We start from the raw sequence: 21,929 nt of genomic DNA, 5'->3' as shown, positions 1-21,929 counted from the left end.
CAGACACCCAAAGCGGCGATACCAGGCAAAGCGGAGCAATATTATATAATGAAGTGGGCAAATCAAAACAACTTATTTGCAATGGCAGGTGCAGCAATATGCACAATATTATATGACGAAATAGGCAAATCAAAACAACTTATTTGCAATAGCAGGCGCAGCAATGAGCACAACGATACCAGTCAGCCCAGGAGGGATCAATGTGGACACCAGGTAGCCACGAACACCATGCGGCACAGGAACGAGGTGGAGCGACCGGTTCTGACCAGGTCAGGACGGTCACAGCTCCTTAATGCTCGTTCCTTTCCTTATGTGTTTCAGTGGGAGGGAGGAGCAGCTGGGAGGCGGGAGCGGGGTTGCGAGGTCTGGGGATGCCGGAGGGCTACGGGGGAGGGGCCGTGGGGGAGCAGGAGAGGCACAACAAATGGCACGAAAACAATGCAGGACGGGATCGGGAGGCACAATCTGGCACAGACACCCAAAGCGGCGATACCAGGCAAAGCGGAGCAATATTATATAATGAAATGGGCAAATCAAAACAACTTATTCGCAAGTGCAGGTGCAGCAATGAGCACAATATTATCTGACGAAATAGGCAAATCAAAAGAACTTATTTGCAATAGCAGGCGCAGCAATGAGCACAACGATACCAGGCAGCCCAGGAGGGAGCAATGTGGACACCAGGCAGCCACGAACACCAAGCGGCTCAGGAGCGAGGTGGAGCGACCGGTTCTGACCAGGTCAGGACGGTCACAGCTCCTTAATGCTCGTTCCTTTCCTTATGTGTTTCAGTGGGAGGGAGGAGCAGCTGGGAGGCGGGAGCGGGTTGCGAGGTCTGGGGATGCCGGAGGGCTACGGGGGAGGGGCCGTGGGGGAGCAGGAGAGGCACAACAAATGGCACAAAAACAATGCAGGACAGGATCGGGGGGCACAATCTGGCACAGACACCCAAAGCGGCGATACCAGGCAAAGCGGAGCAATATTATATAATGAAATGGGCAAATCAAAACAACTTATTTGCAATGGCAGACGCAGCAATGAGCACTATATTATATGACGAAATAGGCAAATCCAAACTATCACATAATGTATCTCAGTCATTAGATATATTATAATATCCAATCACACACCCTACCACAATTCAGCTTGATATTTTTCAGAAGTCCAACACACCTCAGAAATGGCGGTTTAATAATGCTCTACTTTTAAATCCAACATTTACTTTCTCCTATATTTCTTTTTTTCACTGAATATTTTTTCTTTAATCAATTTGACACATTACCCTTTTATGTGGTATGGTATGCTTTCAAAGCAGCAGCCAGGGATTTTATCATGGGATATGTTACTAAAAAATTTTTTACAAAATTGCAAGAACTCGCCAAAACCCTCCTGGCTAAAATAAAGAGATTGGAGCATTTTTATTATTCTTCTAAATCGAAGGTTTGCTTGTCAGAACTTAAAAATGTTAAATTTCAATTTAATAATGAATCAACAAACAATGCTTCAACATATTTATTTAAACCTAGTGCAAAGTTTTATGGTGACCAGAATAAAGCCGGTAATGTATTAGCTAACTGTTTGAAAAGTTAAACATAACAAGCTCAATATAGTCCATTCTAGATGAACACTAAAGGATGACATTTAAGGATGAAGATATTTTGAAAGAGTTCCTTTAATTCTACAAGACTTTATACACATCAGAAATCCCTCCCTCGGAACATCATATCTCTAAATTTCTAACTGAAATTCCCAAACCTTCCAGCATTCAAACAGATTTTGCACCTTTAGAATCAGACTTATCACAAAAAGAGCTCCTTACTTCACTACAAACTTTCAAAAAAGACAAAGCCCCTGGTCCAGATGGCTTAATTGTTGAGTTTTTTACACACTTTGCACATTTGCTACTTTCCAAATTACATTATCTCCTAAATACTTTCTAACAAACAGGTGAATCCTTTGGCTCCTTTTCAGAAGCCCTAATCAGTCTTATTTATTTATTTATTTATTTATTTTCCTTTTTTATTTTTATTTTTTTATTTTTATTTGAACCAGTACAAAAACAAGAGCCATAACATAAAATGTAGAACAACAGACGGTCAAAACATAATGATAAAGTACTGTACATGGATACTAATAGACGAGAGGTCGAACTAGACAGGATTATTATAAGGTGATTCAGAATATTACCATTGCTTAAATAATAGATTAACTATTACACAGAACAATGTTGGTTTAAATCATTTAGTGACTCAGCTCGGGTTACTTATATTAGTAATTGGATTAATACCAGCTTTCCACTTAGTAACTGGAATCCAGATCGCCTCGCCCATTTTCCTTGCCTTAAAACCCCTTGTAGCGTATATATGGCAGTTTCATAACTAAAGACGGCTAAAAATCGAGCCAACCATATCTGGAAGCTAGGAGGATCAGCATCCTTCCAACGTGCGGACAAAATAATTCTTTATACAGCTGTACCAATAAATGCCATTCTTTCTTCAGATCTCGAAAGATTCAGAGAGTTATCATACCCCAATACGTACAGTGTCTCAGACTCAGGGATTTTATGTCCAGATAGCTCTTCCCAAAAGTCAGATATCATGCTTTTGAATAAAGCAAGCTCATTACAGTTGCTAAACATATGGATAAGAGTAGCTGGTCCTTGTAGACATCTGGGACATAGATCATTTTCCCTTTTATCCCATGCAAATACTTTGGAGGGAGTATAATAAAGACTAAATACAGTTTTGAAGAGCTGTGCCTGAAGATTACTTGATATGAGAAGGCTGTGAGTCAGTTCTAAGCATCAATCAATATCTGTATTCGGATTTCCTAATTTAACAGCCCAACTTGTTTCAGTTTTTTCCAAATCATCTTGAATTTTGGTCAAAAGGATGTCATATAGTATTCCAATTCTATTAGTTGATCTGTTCATTGTATCGATAATTTCTATGTTTAGTAAACAGATAGTTGATTCACTTGCTTTAAGCCTAGCAAACACCTGTACAAATTTAAGATAATCTCCATTAGACAAATGATACTTCAGCTTTAAATCAAAAAAAGTAGTTACACATTTTTTACACAAAAAATCATTAACTGTATTAATTCCCAACATTTCCCATTTCCTAGATATGACATCAAAATTAAGCCCCTCTGTAACCTTTGAGTGCCAAATAGGTGTATATCTATTGATTTTCCCAATATTCATGTGTTTAGTGACCTTAGACCAAACCCTCCAGGCACTAGTTACAATTCCAAATTTGTGATTTTTTTAATAATATATCGCGTCTGTTTGCTTCAGGAAAAGACCCTTAGCTTCCTGCCCAAGTACCAGCTCATATATTGATGGTATTATGCTACTATCTCTATTGTTAGAATTATCTGTGGCGCTAACAAGTGGGGCCATTTGTTGAAGGAATGTAGCCCAATAATATAGAATGGTATTAGGAATGGCTTGCCCGCCTCTATTCTGTGGTAATGAGAGAAGTTTATGGGATCTCCTGATCTTGCCTTGCTGCTATACAAATTTGGACATAATAGAGTTAAATGTTTTTAGTGTCTTATCATTAATGGTGAGAGGGATCGCTCGGAATAAATATAAAAACCTGGGTAACACATTCATTTTCAAAAAATTACCTCTACCTATAATCGATAGGTGAAGACTATTTACACGATCCAAGTCTTTTTTAATAGTAACAAGGAGTGGATCAAAGTTAAGATTAGGTATAGATTTGGTATTAGGACTGATAGTGACACCCAAATACGTAGCCTTACTGGCTCTCCTTTGATCCAAAAAGATAATATTATCTGTACATAATATAATTGTCTTTCCCTTATTCAGGGAATATCCTGAGTGATTGCCATACTCTCGTGTCAAATTCTCTACTTCATTCACAGCCTCCATCGGATCAGATGTAATAATCGCAATATCATCGGCATAAGCCAATACTTTTGTCTCAAATTGACCGCAGATAACCGGTTTGATTGCCTGGTTATCCAAAAACTTTAGAATTAAAGGGTTTATATAAAGTGCAAATAATAAAGGTGAGCATGGGCACCTTTGCCTGGTGCCCCTAGAAATGTTTATGTAACCAGATTCTGAACCCATCATCTGTAATTTTGCCTTAGGGGATAAATACATAGATTTGATGGACTTAATAAATTTGGGGCCAAAATTATTTCGTGCCAAGACCGCCCATAGGAAATTCCATGAGACACGATCAAAGGCCTTTTCGGCATCTAGTAGTATCATAGACATCCGGCCCCCGTAACAGACATGGCATCAAATAAAGCAATAGCCCTACGTGTATGGTCAGTGGTGCTCTTGCCTGGGACAAACCCATGTTGCCACGGGGAGACCAGGTGCTCTAGGACCCCACCAAGCCGAACTGCCATCACTTTAGCATATAATTTGGAGTCCAAATTGATTAATGAAATGGGACGATAAGAAGTTAATTGCTCTGGGGATTTACCTTTTTTAGGGAATACAATTATATTAGTCTCATTCCATGATTCGGGGGGAACCCCGTTTCATTGTATCCCTAAAAATAAATCATGAAGTATAGGGCCGAGTTGACAGCTCAATATTTTGTATAGGTCTAGGGGTATCTTGTCAGGGCCAGCAGCTTTACCAGATGAGAGTGATGAAAGAGCTGCCATAACCTCAGCCAATGTAATTTCTTATTCGAGATCCTCCCGAGATGCATCATCTAATATTCTCCCAGCTTCAGGATTGTCGAGAAGATTATTAATATATAAACATGATTCTCTTTCGCTCGTAGTTAAATCCTCTGTATATAGTTTCTGATAACATTGTTGAAAGGAGTAGATAATATCTGGGATTTGTGTGTAGGTCTGACCTCTGTCTTGTATAGAGCTAATATAATTAAAAACATTCTTCTGTCTAGTGTGTAGTGCGAGCTGCTTACCAACACTTTTGCCACTCTCATAAACATCTTTCCTGTGAGCTCTATATGTTTCGGCTGCTTTCTGACTAAGGCTCGAATTGAGTTCGGATTTCAACACTGCCACTTGATACAAAGCATGTTTACCATCTCCGCCCTGAGAGATTTGTGTGGTATGCTCTTCTTCTGCTTTGGCCAGGGCTTTTATCTTTAAATTATATTCAATATTTGATTGTTTTCTAGCCCTACTATGAAAACTAATTGTTTCTCCCCTAAGAGCAGATTTAAAGCAGTCCCAGACTACATTCCGTGAGGCACTAAATCGATTGTTATCAAAAAATTCTTCAGTCCAGTTTTTAATAAAGGTAATATAATCCTTATTAGCCAAGAGTTTGCGATCAAACGTCCACGACCTATGCTGTCTATTTGAGACTTCGATATTAATTGTAAGAATAAGACCGTTGTGGTCTGAAATGATTTTTGGACATTTAGTAATTACAGATTGTGAGGCTAGATCACTGGAGACAAGTATATAATCTATTCGAACGTGTTTCTGATGAGGACATGAGAAGTAGGTAAACCCCGGATCCTGATGCTTCGTGTGATCCCATATGTCAATAAGGCCAAAGCTATCTGTCAGTCTTTTAATAGCTCTGTAAACCTTCGGCTTGTGACCAGTATATTTACTCGATTGTAGCCCGAGTGATATAATAAAATCACCACATATAATAAGTGGGCCCTGCCATGTAGCGAGCTCAGACTCTAGATGTTCAAAGATTGCGGGATCATCTCGGTTAGAACCATAGATAGTACAGATAGTAATACCAAGGACAAGCTTCACAGTCGCCCATCTACCATATGGATCTGAAAGCTGACGTAATACCTCGCCCAAAGACGTTTTAGCTAGGATCGCTACACCCCTTATGTTCGATGTTTGTGTAGATGTTACTAACAAATTATATCCCTTTACTCTCAACATTGATCTTTTGGCCCATGGCAGATGCGTCTCCTGGAGGCATAAAATATCAACAGGGTTTAAGCTAATTAATTCTCCCAGTCAATATCGTTGATCTGCAGTTAATAAACCTCCAACATTCCAGGTTTGAATATTCAACCTACCCATTGCTTTATAAAACATTTTAACCTGGCAGCATTCCTAACATCCTGTTTATTGTGATATTGGAGCTTCTTTCTCTTTAACTTTGTTTTATTTGAGAAAGTAACAAAAAAAGGCAACAAAACAATATGACTCTTGATAAGAGAACTGGTTCTTTTTTGAAATTTGAAATTTTACCTCCCCAACCCCCCCCCAACCACCCAACCCACCCCACAGCACCCCCCAAAACACAGGCAAACAGACTCCAAAAGAGTCTGGGTGATGAAAAGCAGTAAGACACCCTAGCTACCACCTTAAGATATGAAAGAAAGACTAACAAAGAAAAATGAGCCACCAGAGAGTTACTAATTATGAAACAGTAAATCTAAAGTACTCATTATAATGCAACCATAACCATCTGATTACTTTCAATGCACCTCCACTTATTCATTCAGTCATCGCCTTTCTTTATAATAAACCAGTACGATCAGTCCATATGTTAATTACTCCATCTTGCTATATCTCATCCAGAAAGGCTTTTGCTTTTATCTCGGAAAGAAAGAATTTTGTCTGGCCACCACGGACCAATTTTAACCGTGCAGGATTATTCAAGAAGGCCAGGGCTCCTTTATCCTGAAAAGGCTTAATTAATGACCGTAAACGCCAGCGCCTTTCGACCGTGGCATGGCAAAAGTCTGGTCGCGTAAAGTGTGAGAAGTCATTAAAAGTAATTCTATGATATGGTCTGGCTTTCCCAGCAACTGTCTGTCTTAACAAAAAGTTTCCAAAATACACCAGTATCGCTCGTGGGTAGATTTCAGGTTTAGGTGGTGGGTTGAATGGCATCCGGTGAGCTCGTTGAATTTCAGCGTCCCAGTTCCAGTTTGTAAAATTCAGGCAGCGACTCCTTAAACAACCTCACCACAAAAGCACGCACATTTTCCCCCTCCATTTTCTCGGGAACTCCTAGTATGCGTAGATTATTTGTGCGTTGACGATTTTCAAAATCTTCATGCTTCCATTTGATATCAGTTAGCTCTGCTTCTTGTAACTTGATCTTCTCTGAGTTCATTGTAGCCTCATTCTAATTAGATAGTACCCTTGCTGCAATCTCCGTGACTCTCTCTCCAAATGAATTACAAGTCTTTGAAAGTTTTCTGACCACCCCTTGCATTTTGCGAAGAGCAGCTTGCGATCTCCTGCTGTCAAGTGCTGTCTCTTCCCTATGAGCTGCAATAGCCTGTAGGATTGTCTCAACGGCTGTTGAAGGAAGCTCAGAACTATTGGCATTATCTGGTCCTTGAGTGGTAGAAGGAGGCTGGTTAGGCATAGAGTGGCCCTCAGCTGACCCCCCTACACCACGATGTTTAAATCTAGATGACAAGATTGGTTTTGATCTAACAGTGTTCAGTTTCATACTCTCTTCAACACTGCTATCCTCTGAGGTGCCAGACAAAGACTCACCGTCGAACTCGGTTTCATCCGACCATTCTACCTCTGCATCAGCCCCTGTCTCATCAGAAAAAGAGTAGAAATCACTTATTTCTTTATCCCCCTCAGGTATTAAATTATCCATTGAAGTCACAACTCTTAGATCTTGAATAGATTTGCTGGATTCAGTGTGACTATTAGCGATTTCTGGCAGCAACTGAGCCGGCGGGTCATTTATCACATTTATTACAGATCCTGAGGCCACTACAACAGGTGTTGCTCGAGGGGTATCAGATGTACTTTGATCTAAACCCTCGTTAGAGGGAAGAATAGCAGGGATGTTAACCTCATTCAGTTGCTCCACCCCCATTATATTTTCGCCTGCTCCAGAGAAAGACATACAGTGCCCCTCTAAACATTGGTCGTCATTCTCTATAGCCTCAGCCGTCTTTTCAAACTCACCAGACCCCCCAGTGATAGCAGTACTTACAGTTCTGGGCAAAATTGGAGTCTGGATATTAGCTAGGTCATTTATTTCATTTATTGATCCTGCAGCTAGAATCTGGGCATTAATCACTTGCTGGTCCGGAGAGTCAGTCCCACTGCCTGAGGCTCCAGCTTCCAATTTTTGTGACTGTGGGCTTAAAACTGAAGTTTGTGACTTATTATTCTGCATTCCTTGTTTTTTCTTAAACAGATCTAACACAGTATTGCCGGGGGTGGCCAAGGATTGAGCGCTGTCTTTGTTTAATCTTCTCCTTGAGGCCAATACCTCCTGTCTTGGAGAATCCGTCACAGATGCTTGGTGCAGCTTTCCCTTCGACTACGCCTTTCCCGTGGAGGAGGATGCATTCACTGGCCCGCCTCCATTCTGCAGCTGCTCACTCCGCTGCTGACGTTCAGTCTCTTCACGGAGGGTTCTCGCCGCTTTGGCACTCTGGCTCTTGCTGCGGCGGCCGAGGCTGCCGATGCTGTCTTAGGCGGCATGATGAAAGGCTCGGGGAAATGAAGGGTCCCGGCAGCAGAGCACTTTTGGTGTGCTATCTCGAGAGCCTCCCCTGAACAATCACTTCGAATGATCGGATGAAACGTATCACGGGAGCAACAGGAGCAGCTCGATGACGAGGAGGTGAGAATTTTAAACGCTGCCCAGCCGAATAGCGTATATAACGATATAAAATAATGATCTTCTGGTTGAGGCAATTCCATAGAGTTCATTTCTCTTTTTAAGGAGCTCTGTGTTGTTTAAGATGCTCTAACTCTGTTGCGCACAAGCAGGTTTCTTAACAGAAGGTGTAACAGAAAGCCGATAGTAACAGATTGTTACATTCCTCTGGTGGTAACGGAGCTCAGGTGTAATGCTGCAGCGCGGTCTAAAGCCAGACCGCCATCTTGCCTCAGTTCTAAACAATCTGTCTTATTTCTAAAGGGGGTAAAGACTTAAAGTATTGCAAAAATGATCGGCCCATTTCCCTTGTCAAAATTGATTACAAAATATTCTCAAAAGCCCTGGCCTTACGCTTAGAACCCCATTTGCCTGACTTATTAGGCAAAGAACAATTTGGTTTTGTTGAAGGTCTCCTCATTACAGATAATACTCATTTATTTTTTTATATTTTATCCAAATCCTCCCATGTCTCCCATTCCCTGGCAGCAATATCCTTAGACGTAGAGAAAGCGTTTAACAGAGTGGAATGGCCATACCTTTTTCACATGTTTAAATGCTTTGGCTTTGGAACTAAAATCATTTCTTTAATTTCAATTCTATACTCTAAACCACGAGCGGCAGTATGGGCAAACGGTAGTACATCCTCCTATTTTAAATTAGGTAGAGTTGTCCGACAGGGATGTCCATTATCCCCGTTTCTTTTTAACTTAGATTTCAAACTTTTTTTGTTAAGAATTCGTCAAAATAAGGACATCCATGGTTTTGACTTTAAGGATACCCAAATCAAATTGGCAGCTTATGCTGATGATGTGTTATTATTTATCTCACAACATCAGTCCTCTCTCCCCGCATTCCTACAAGAGGTTGATTCCTTTTCAGCTGTCTCCGGATATAAATTGAATAAAGATAAATGTGAAATTGTACCTTTAACCAAATACACTTTCAAAGCTGACTTCACTGTCTGAAGCCTTGATGCTCCTTGGAGTGACTGCTGCGCGGTACAAATGCTATTTTACATTACAATGCTATGGAGCCCCCAACACATTAGGTACTTAGACTCCCTCTATCCCAAATACAATTTCACGTTGTATGGAAAGTTGTATACAGAGATTATCCTCTCTAACCACTAAATGGCACCCTCTTTACCTCTCTTGGTGGGGCCGTTTAGATACCATAAAGATGATGTTTACCCCTATTGTTCTTTATACAATCTCCGATATCCCAGTTTGTAATCCCTTAAAAAATGTTAAGAAAATTAACTCTATCTTGTCCTCTTTTCACTGGAGCAATAAAAAAATCACGGATGTCTCTATCAAAATTAACTCGCCCAAAATCGGAAGGTGGAGTTAATTTCCTTGACTTCTATACATACCAAAAATCTTTTTTACTTCACCTGGCATCGACATGGCTCTGTAAATGCATTTTTTAATGTCCTCTCTGGGCTGATCTTGAACGTTCTTTTATATCTCCTTTCTCATTCCAGGAATACATATCCTTTTCTCACAAGCCACAATCCTTATCCAATCCCATAATTAAACATACATCAAACATTTTGCAGCCTAATTCTACATCAGATCCTTTGGATCAGATTATCTTCTCCAAGCTCACTGTATGGCATAACAATATGATACTCATTCTTGGCAAACCAGTATATTGGAAATCCTGGAGACATAAAGGTTTAATTTGGCCATATCAAGTGTATGAACAAGATGAGATTATATCTTTCTCACAAGTTAGTACACTTTTTGGCCTACCTGCATCTTGCCAACCTAAATACCTTCTTTTGACACAAGCCATTCTAAATGATCAAGGCCAATACATACTACAAACCCCTTCAATTGATCCTACATCTTCTTATGTAGACAAATTGCATACTTTTCTATGCACCAATCCCAAAGCCTCCACCATCTATGATCATTTGCATACCTCACCTACTTTATGAGAAAAAACTAAGTTTGAGCTCTCTCGGGAAAAAGATTTAGAGGTTTGTTGGTCTACTGTGGTACGGAATAAAATTTAATCCAGAATCAGGAAATCTTCTAGAGCAGCGAATACCACACAGACACTCTTCTTTATATACAATAGACTTTTGTTATCCCCGGTTGCTTCAGCTGCAAGACACACCCAGCTCTCTGATGCTTGTTGGACTTGTTCTTCACCACATACAGATTTATACCACTTACTTTTCACACAGCCGCCTGCTCATAATTTTTGGAAAGCTGTATGGTCTCAAATGAATTTAATTTTTGATCCCAGATGCACTTTTTTCCGTCTCTAATGTGTTTTTAGGAAGCTTGTCCCCTATATGGGCAAACTGCGACTCGAACACACAGATAATAGACTTATTGTTAGCAGTAGCTTTTCAACAGATAACTAAGAACTGGAAGTATTTTACCAAATTATCTTATCAAGCATGCTGGTTTGCTGTCTGTTATAACCAAAGGTTGGACACAACATTTGTATATCCTATTCATATGGAAACAAAACTTTCGATTTTATGGCTACCCATTACATTGTTCATTGATGCCAATGCCAGACGTTCCCTTTCCCTGACTCCTGCGCAACAAGAAGTCTCTAAACCTCCATGACTATCCTCAAGTTATTACTATATCATTTGATAATTTCTTATTCCGTTCTATAACCTCTATATGAATTGTAACCTTTTATCTGCACCAATCAAATTACATGTCTTTGTCATTATATATTTATGTAATGCTAAACTGACTTATGCATATAATCACTTTTTCTTGTTATATTGTCATCTGTACTGTTACCTGAAATTCCCTCAATAAACGTATTTCTTTTTTTAACAAAAAAAAAATGACAGTGGACGTGATGTTGGGTACGTAATTAACCGTCATATAATTCAAAATAATTGTTTTTGAACTGTGTCCATTTTGCAGCATATGCACAACTGCCGCAGGTTAGGATTGAGGTTCTCTAACAGCTGTGTGAAGGCTACTGCAATTTTATATTTGCCGATCAGAGTCAAGGTTTTAACGCCCAGCTCTTTGAAAAGTGCAGCAACGCTAGATGCTACAGGTCAGAGTCGTGGTGCTCTTGTAGAGCCTTTTAAAATTTCATCACTTCATTAAGAGGTGATGGTGTGCTGCAGATGAACAGTGAAGGGAAAAAACAGTACTATCATGGTATCCTGAACCCAGTGCACTGAGTAGACAGTGGATTTGTGACTGTCACAGGAGCAGGTGCAGCCTAACCTTGGAACAGTAAATGAGCGTCACTGTGCACACAAGTTCTGTCATCACAAAGGTTCACCATCATGAAAACATTCATATGTGGAACAAGGTCCCAACTGGAGATACACAACAACTTTATTTTATTTTTTAAGGGAGTGCATTCATAGACTCTAATTCCTTTTAATTTTTGGGAGGATAAGTTGTAACTTATGTGAAGGGATGATGCGGCTGGGTGGTAATACTCACTGTTGCCTTGAGCTTTCAATCTAAAAGGGATGCTTCTGGCCATGTGGGTGCAGAAATAGGCAGTGTTTGGAAAAAGTACTGAGTTTTCAATATGGTGGTACAAAAAATATTGTTAAAAAACCTACCAAAAGATCATTAATAAATTATTTTAGTTTTAATTAAATATTTAATTGAATACTAATTATGGAAATGAACTGCTTCTTTTTTTAAATGCTTAGAGCAAAGTCCGGCATTGCAAATCAATTTATATCAAAGATAACATTCACAGATTAACATGAATGAGAACTGTACGATATATATAGGAAATCAGTATTTTTCCCTTTTTGGGTCGACATTCTCGTCAACCATATTTTTTACAAAACAGCTTTGCCATTTTCATTATAGGTATGGGACCACAACATTTTTGCCAACTATAATCTTGACACAATATTTGTGTCGCTTGATACTAATGTTCACAATATTGTGTCAGTGAACCAAAATTGCCTCTGCCTCTAGACATGCAGTCCCTCTCCAATTAGATGGCCTAAGACTGCAGAGGTGTGGCTCTGGGATGCTGACTTACAAGATAATACCTATGACCTTTTTGACTACTGGTTGTTCTAAAATGCAACAACTGCTTCTAAAATGGTTGGCCATATAACATATAGGGAGGAGAAGTGGATGAGCCAGGAAACTAACAGGAAGAGTTGAGTCAGAGCAAAACCAAGGGTCAGCCTTGGTTCTAAGAGCTTTAATAGGAACAACAACAGATTTTGGCATATAATTCATACTCTGAAGTATATCAAAAAACAATTTAAAATTCAAAACGTGTATTTCTTTAAATGCAGTAGGATTGTGCTGTTGAGCATTACGTTGAATAGCTGCATTCAATTCCATTTGTTAGAAGTGATAATTTCTAAACATGGACTTAGAAACATGAATTCCATTCATACTCCCCACATCATGCTGCCATTAATGAATCAAGAGGTAAGTCAGTTGTTTACTTTATATCTGGCCTCTGTTGTTATAATTGATGAGGCAACATTAAAGTCTATTAAAATATATGAGAGAATTTTGTTTTTCCCTAGGTTTCGATATTACACCCACCCACCATCTTGTTGTCGTGTTGACCCCTGCCCCGCCTCCCCGCTACCGCCTCCCTGCTGACCCTCCCACGCTCCGCCCCCTCCACTGTCCATTAATGTCAGATGGTCCCACGCGCAGCGTCCACGCGCTACGGACACGCCGAAGGTGCGCCAAAGGTAAGCCCGTCTACGCCCGTCCGCGCCTGGACCGCGCCCAGCGCCAGACCCCCTGCCCCTCGCGCTGCCCTGCCCTCCCGCATTACCTACGATGCCGCCACCCTCCTAGCCCTTAACCCCGGCCGCGCCCCCAACTGCGTCCAAGCCGCTCCTGGACACACCCATGGACCTTTCTCTTGCTACTCCTGCAAATTCATCGGCACCGACAACACCTCCGCTACGACCACAACACAGATTCCCGACCCCAACCACCTACAATGCATCCTTCTCAACACCCGATCGGTCCACAGACACGCCATTGACCTATGGAATCTACTAGACATCGCCTTCCTTACGGAAACATGGATGAATGCTTCCTCCGCACCAGACATCACCATTGCCATCCCTGAAGACTATAAGATCACTCGCAAAGACCGTACCAGCCACACAGCAGGAGGAATCGCTATCGTCCATAAGAAATCCATCCGCATCTCAACCAGCTCTGACGCCAACCTCGCTAACTCCGAACACCTTCACTTCCAGATCCACATCGACCCCAAAACCACTCTCAGAGGCACCCTCCTCTACAGACCACCAGGACCCCGCGCAAAATTCAGTGAAGACATCACGGACTTCATCACCCCACACGCGCTCCCCTCCAAAGACTACATCCTTCTGGGAGACCTCAACTTTCACCTTGAAAAGATCAACGACCGCAACACCGCCACCCTCGTGGACAACCTCGCCAACCTCGGACTTAAACAACTAGTCACTTCACCCACCCACATCGCAGGTCACACACTCGACCCCATCTTCACATCCAGCAACCATGTCTCCTTCAGCCACACCACGGACCTCCTCTGGACTGACCACAGCTGCGTTCACTTCACCTACAACAAACCAAAACCCAGCATCCACCTCCAACCTACCCTGCAAAGAAACTGGAACAAAATCACCACGGACCAAATCTCCGAATCGCTCCTTCGAAACACCCCAGCCCTCTCTTCTAACGCTAACGAAGCCGCCGCCAACCTCACCCTGTGGTTATCCAACACCGCTGACACCTTAGCACCACTGAAAAAACGTCAAAACAAACCTGGCAGCAAGAAGGCCTCATGGTTCAACGACGATCTCAAGAAGTCCAAGAAACTCTGCCGCTCCCTTGAAAAGGCCTGGAAAAAAGACCCAACCACTAGCACCAAGGACGCCTTCAAAAACGCCACCCGCACTCACCACCAACTAATCCGAAAAGCCAAGAAAACAGCATTCAAGGATCGACTTGACAACAACGCCCACAACAGCAAGGAACTTTTCAACATCGTCAAGGAATTTTCCAATCCCTCGGCCAACTCCAACGACATCACCCCCTCTCAAACCCTCTGCGACTCCCTAGCCTCATTTTTCCACAACAAGATTGCAGACATCCACAACAGCTTTGACAACCAACCCGGAAACCAACCCACCCTACCATTTGCTGATCATCTTCCCCCCGTGAACACCCTTAACGACTGGAACCCAATCTCCACTGAAGACACCATCCGCCTGATGAATTCCATCCACTCAGGATCCCCCACAGACCCATGTCCTCACCACATATTCAAAAAAGCAGACTCCGTCATAGCACCGCACCTCCGAGACGTCATCAACTGCTCCTTCAACTCCGCCACCTTCCCGGAAGACTGGAAACACGCTGAACTCACCGCCCTTCTGAAAAAACCCACAGCGGACCCCACCGAACTCAAAAATTACCGCCCCATCTCGCTTCTTCCATTCCCGGCCAAAGTCATCGAGAAAGCTGTCAACAACCAGCTCGCCGCCTTCCTCGAAGCCAACAAATCCCTCGACTCCTCACAGTCCGGCTTCCGAGCAAAACACAGCACTGAGACCGCCCTCATCGCAGCAACAGACGACATTCGAACTCTACTGGACAATGGAGACCCAGTCGCCCTCATCCTCCTTGACCTCTCTGCAGCATTCGACACAGTCTGCCACAGCACCCTTTTACAACGCCTCAATAACATCAGAATCCAAGGAAAAGCACTTGAATGGATCACCTCGTTCCTCACCGGAAGAACCCAGAGAGTCCGCCTTCCACCATTCAAGTCCGAGGCCTCTGAAGTCATCTGCGGCGTACCACAAGGATCCTCACTCAGTCCCACCCTCTTCAACGTATACATGAGCCCCCTCGCGGCCATCGCACGCCAACACAACCTCAACATCATCTCTTACGCGGATGACACTCAACTGATCCTTTCTCTCACCAATGACCCCAGCACCGCCAAAACTAGCCTACACGAAGGAATGAAAGAAGTTGCCGACTGGATGAAACAAAGCCGTCTGAAACTGAACTCAGACAAAACAGAAGTCCTCATCTTAGGTACATCCCCCTCTGCATGGGACGACTCCTGGTGGCCGGAAGCCCTCGGAAAAGCACCCATCCTGACAGACCACGCACGGAACCTAGGCGTCATCCTGGATTCTTCACTCTCAATGTACAGACAAGTCAGCGCCGTATCCTCTTCCTGCTTCAACATTCTTCGCATGCTCAGAAAAACATTTCGCTGGATCCCCTCCGAAACAAGGAAAACAGTCACCCACGCTCTGGTCATGAGCCGACTGGACTACGGAAACACCCTCTACGCAGGTACTACCGCAAAACTCCAGAAGAAACTCCAACGAATCCAAAACGCCTCAGCCAGGCTCATATTAGACATCCCACGCAACGAACACATCTCTGGTCACCTTAAAGACCTCCACTGGCTACCCGTCAATAAGAGGATCACTTTCTGACTGCTTACCCACGCACACAAATCACTCTACGACATCGGACCAGAATGCCTCAACTCACGACTGTCCTTCTACACCCCCTCCCGCCAACTACGTTCTTCCAGCCAAGCCCTCGCCACTGTACCTCGCATCAACAAAACCACCATGGGAGGTAGATCCTTTTCCTACCTAGCAGCTAAAACATGGAACTCACTCCCCGCTTACCTTCGCCTTACCCAGAACCACCTAGCATTCAGAAAGCAACTTAAAACGTGGATATTTGACAAGTAATCCTCCTCCCCTTCCTAAGCGCCTTGAAACCCTCTGGGTATGTAGTGCGCTATATAAATTCTATGACTTGACTTGACTTGACTTCAGTGGACATCCTGCCCTGTGTTGTAATGTGCACTCCAATGTGGTAATAAAGAAAACGCGAGGCACATTGAAATAAGTTAATTGCTTAGGCTTACATGGTCTGTCTCATATTTTATATCGAAGGTTAATGCTTTCTCTTTAATTTTTTGGGAACCTACATTGGTACAGTGTGTCAAATAAATATGGTTATTACATGTTAAATCAAGTTTAAACAAAGACTGTCTAGAATGTGGTAACTGAGTTAAGAAAGTGGGCAGAAACCACATGAAGCCTGGACTCGCTTTTTATCTTGAGGCTTAAATAGTACTTGCTTTTCAAAGCCAGTTGGCTCGAGCCTCAATGACTCGCTCCCTCTGAATGAGAGCCCTGTATGTCCTAACGTAAAACAAACGTCTACCACAGTTTTGGGCTCAATGATGTCTTAAATACTTGAGGAGCTGAATGAGTGGAATTTGTTGACTTTAGGTGGTGATAAATGATTATTAACTTAAAAGAATTTAGCTCGAGGTATTGACATTTCTAAAGTGAACAACAGAACATAACACAATATCATAAGACAAAACAACATTGAAACACAAACGGAAACTGAATGGACACAACAAAACACAAAACAGTCAAATCAGAACACAACACAGTAGAACACAAAAACAAAATAACACAGCTTAAAAACACAACAGCACAAACTACAACATAACATACCCACTCCACAACAAAATACAATATAATAGGTACGTACAATCATTCTTGTCAGTAGTATAGTCTTGTCAATAGTGTAGCCTACATGCCAAAAAGGAAACATACACTCATGAAATAAGTATAAAACTGTTAGATTGTCTCCCTTTTGTCGAATTCAAATCCTAGTTTTATGAAATGTACAGAGGTTTGTTCGCCATAATATACCCCTGTTCAGTGACATCTATCCTTAAACTAACCAATGACAATGAGTCGGAGGCCAGACTTTGCTTTAGTGTCATGCCCAATTCTGTCAAGTACTCAAACAACAGCAGAACATGACCGAGTTGAATTTTCCTGCGTCATTTTTCCTTGAGGCACAAATGCGACCAGGACAACTGCTCAAATGTATATTCTGAAGTATAAGTAAAGACCACACACATTGTTTTTTTTTTAAACTCATTTGTAACCCTGAGCTTGAAAGTAGATTCCAATTTCTAGATCTCTTTTAAGGTCAAAGTCAAAAATGCATTTAACAGGTGAATTTAATTTAGGCGCAGAAGATTTCTGCTTTACGCATGCACACTACCAAATCAAGGTCCAAGTTAGCAAGGCATCACATCAGTACAGTGTCACAAATAGTGACCTGAACCAGTGCAAAGTCCTGAAATGGGATTTACTTTTGTGAGAAATAGGGTTAGTAGTTGATTGGGGTCTAAGCTCTACTAAAGTAGCAACCACAATCCTTGTCAGGGTGTTGCGCAAGTCGATTTCTCACACTCCACTTTGCTCAACAAAGTGGAGTGTGAGATATCTGATTGTGTCTATTTCTCCAAGAGATCTTCTTTATTGATACATATTCTGAATGGTTGCCTTGTTATGGATTCGGCTGCGCACTGAGATACTGCCTTGGGAGAGAATCATCTGCACTATGCCAAGTTTCAGTAACATAACATAACATTCTATGGGCAAGGTAAGCCTTGCAGTAGTGAAAAACAAATGTAAGTGTTTTTCTCTATCAGGGCATGTAACATTTTAAAGTACATGTCCTACATTTAAAATGCATTGCAATCTGCATTCTGGGCTGCCCAGGGTCTACCTTAGGGGTGGCATATGTAATAAATAGGAAGGTCTGGACTTGGCAAAGGGTTTACTTTGCCAGAGATACGTGACAGTTTAAAACTGCACGCATACGGGCTGCAATGGCAAGCCTGAGCCATGTTTAAATGCTACTTAAGTGGGTAGTACAATCAGTGCCTCAGGCCCACTAGTAGCATTTAATTTAGAGTCCCTGGGTACAGGTGGTGTACTGTACTAGGGACTTACAAGTAAGGTAAATATTCCAATTGGCGTGAGCCAAATCTGCCATGTTTTAAGGAGAAAGCAGAAGCCCTTTAGCACTGGTTAGCAGTGGTGGAGTGTACAGAGTCTTGAGGCCAACAAAAACAAATTCAGCAAAAATGGGAGGAAGAAGGCAATTCTTTGAGAATGACCCTGCAGAAAGGGCTGAGTCGAGCAACTGACCGAAGCCCATGATTAATGCACAGTAGCCCTTTATTCTACTTTGCTCTCCTTTGCCTCAAGAGGGCATCCCGTGGGTAGTCCATGGTCATTCCTGTGCAAGGAGACATGAATTTTGACACAAAGTGTTATCTGGTAAAAAAAAATTACAGTTTTTTTGTGCCTCCTCGAGGCATGTGTAATGTTTGATAAAAGTTTGTTTTTCTTGAAAGATTTTCTACCTTTTGATGTATGATGTACTTCACATCGTACAAAGTTAGAAATGTTTTAAATGAAGTCTAAACATATACTTTTGCATTGGCAGTGTAGTCTTCCAATGAATATCTTAAGCTAGACATCACACACATCCTTCACTATTGTGCAAGAGTGTGTTCCTGGCAGAAAGCAGACGGGCTCGGGGGGAGAAAGCAACAGCGCCATAAGTTAGAAAATATGGCCCTGTCCTGCTTGCCATCTTTCAGGCAATGCAGCGCAGCAACTTTGGGCTCTGTGCTGTGTTGTGTGAGGTTTTAGTATATTTACCACCAAGAATGAAGAATATTCTATATACAAACTGCATTTATGAATTTGGAGATTTTTCCTATTTTAACATTTTTCTCCACTTCAAGGGTGCACCTGTAAAAGTTGGAAAATACCTACAATAATTTGCTGAAGGTTTCTCAACTCTAAAATAAGAATAGGTTCAAATTCACCCCGGTAATAGGGAGAAAGCACCCACGCGCAAAATAAGGGTGAAACAAACGTGATTTCTCCACAGGGAGAATAGTTTCCCTGTGGAGAAAAAAGATACTAGTGTACATGAAAATGTTACTCTTGTGAACATTTCTGCATGCCTAAATGGTATGGCGATGAGTATTCCAGGTTAACAATGACTCTAAACGTTTTTCAGGCTCACGTCTGGAATTCAGTACTTTCAGAACTATTGCACAACCAGCGCAATAACATCAACTTGAAACATTCAACGAATAATTTGAGAAAGTATGTTTGAAATGTGCGCATTGATGGACAAAAGAATGAAAGAAAACATATAACATGTTGTCGAGCTCACTGACCTGTCTATGCAGAATTACTACTTTTTGATAAAATGTTACTTTTTATTACATATACTATCCAACATTCTAATATTTTAAAAGACTTCTGTCTGGGAACCACTGAATCCCCATTGAAAGACAATTTTCGAAGCTCTACCTGGAATAAATATTTGATGCACCATTTTCGCCTAGAGCAACGCACAGCGTTCATATTTCCGAAATATAGTATTACATGTTTTAGTGCTAAAGTCAGGGGCTCGCTCATTAAACCGTCACTTAACACCCATGAATAGAAACGGCTACTGCCTTCCAAAGTTAACAGCAATTGCCCGATTCTGCTACATAGTTTAAACTCTATTATATGAAATATAATATGTTTACAATGAGAATTCAATAGAAGCTTTTTAGGTGTTCTACAGTGTGTTGTAACGTTTTTTCATTAAGATATTCCCCAGGAATCTCATGTTTGTCATCTGCTGAGGAATTACTTACTTTAAATGTCATCACCAGGTGACTTAGTTTTCATAGCAAAATAATAATACAAGCTGCAAACACTCAAAGGGCATGTTCAGAGAGAAATTTGAGTTTCAAAGTCAATCAAGCTGTCTGTTCTTTCCCTTTAAACTGCTTTACATTTCATACCTGTGTCATTTTCAAAATGGATGCTTTAGGATAAGTAGCACACCTGTTCCAGCCTTGTTTAACGAGACATACAAAGCAGAGCCGGTTATTCGTTTTATTCCACAGGATATAGAGGTGTGAGCAGGTATTGCGAAGGAACATTTAAAAATCCTGTGAAGTTAGAGTTCTAACAACACAGCATAAATTGGCTCCTTTTACCATGTCCCTAAAAGCAGCCAGTAACAGTGGGAAGGACCCTGGATTCTGCGCCCAGCTATACAATCCTGAGGTTCCGTGACAATTGTAAGTGGTGTTTTCGACTCGCACGAATATGGGCGAGTCTAGTATCTATGAACCGCAAATGACGAGTTTAGTAAGTGTGCGCAGTTTCGCTGTGCTAACTTAAACCGTTCGTTCGTTACGTGGGTTTTTCATCTGTACCCACGGGTTCCATCTTAGATACGGCATCCATTTTGTCTCTTGCCCTCAAGTAGCCAGCGAACGGACGCTGTCCGCTTCGCGACCCTGGGACTCCCAAGATATGGCGGAAGACACATGTTCTTTGTAAGTGCCTTTATGACGAGGGGGATGCTACTGTAAGGCAGATGGCGCCGCTCGAGGCTCATCTTGCCGCACGGGCTTATTGTCTCAGCCGTGCATCTCATTAGGCACGTCCCTTTGATGCCTGTATCTCGTGCTTCTCGACACTCCCCTTTTTACACCCTTTCCGATCTCCCTACTGTCTCCGTCTTCCTCTACACCTGTCTTCGTTCTTATTTCGATCTACTTTACTGCTGATTGGAATTTGCTAATGGTGGGAAGATGGGTTTTTACAGTTGGGAACCGCCAAATGTTTCCGCACTTATGTTCCGGACCTTGTGTGTTTCAAAGTGACCAAAGCGACCCCTCTGAGAGCGACTTGTGGGAACCAGGTTGTAAACTATTGTGTATCATGTTATTCTATGGGTAAAAACTGTATAAAAGGAGCGATCCACAAATACAATTTGAAGCAGTCTCCCCGAACTACACTCGATGTACTTCCTGTGACTTCTGTGTTCCCTGCAGTAAATAAACCTTGACTCTTTGACGCCGAAGGAAGTGTCCCGTGTCTCTGTGACTTGTACGCCGGAGCAGGTTACCCACGAAGGTTTCAGGTGTTGTGCCCTGGCACCGCTGGGTCCAAAAGAACCCAGTCCTTCAGTTGGCGCCCAACGTGGGGCTGCATCAGTGGTACCGGTCCAAGCCCGACGATCGTGAGGAACTTCGTGTGAAATCTCCGAGGGAAGGTGCACCCCGCTTCATCGATCTTGTTGTCGAAATAAGTGGCCCGAAGACTTTTCCCGCGAAGATTCCCGCCTCCTAACGGCTGCGACGGACTGCTGCCCTGACTGTAGACCTGTTTTGGCGCCTGGCGTAGACCTTGGTATAGCGAGACGATTGACGGGCCTTCCTGAGGACGCCATTGATCTTTGAGTTAAGTATTTGTGGGTCGCTCCCAGAGTTCTTGGTTGTAGACACTTTAGCGAGTGTCTTTGTTGTAAACACTTTAGCGAGTGTTTTTGTTGTAGACACCTTAGCGGGTGTCTTTGTTGTACACGCTGTGTGAGTGTTTTTGTCGGTGACACTTTGCTAGCGTACTTTGTTGTTGTTGTATTTGTTTGACGACTGCAGCCGCCAAAGACCG

This window comes from Lissotriton vulgaris, chromosome 4_1, assembly GCF_964263255.1.
Source record: "Lissotriton vulgaris chromosome 4_1, aLisVul1.2, whole genome shotgun sequence".
Lineage (NCBI taxonomy): Eukaryota > Metazoa > Chordata > Amphibia > Caudata > Salamandridae > Lissotriton > Lissotriton vulgaris.
The sequence above is the reverse complement of the archived record's forward strand: the minus strand, read 5'-3'. Positions refer to the sequence as shown.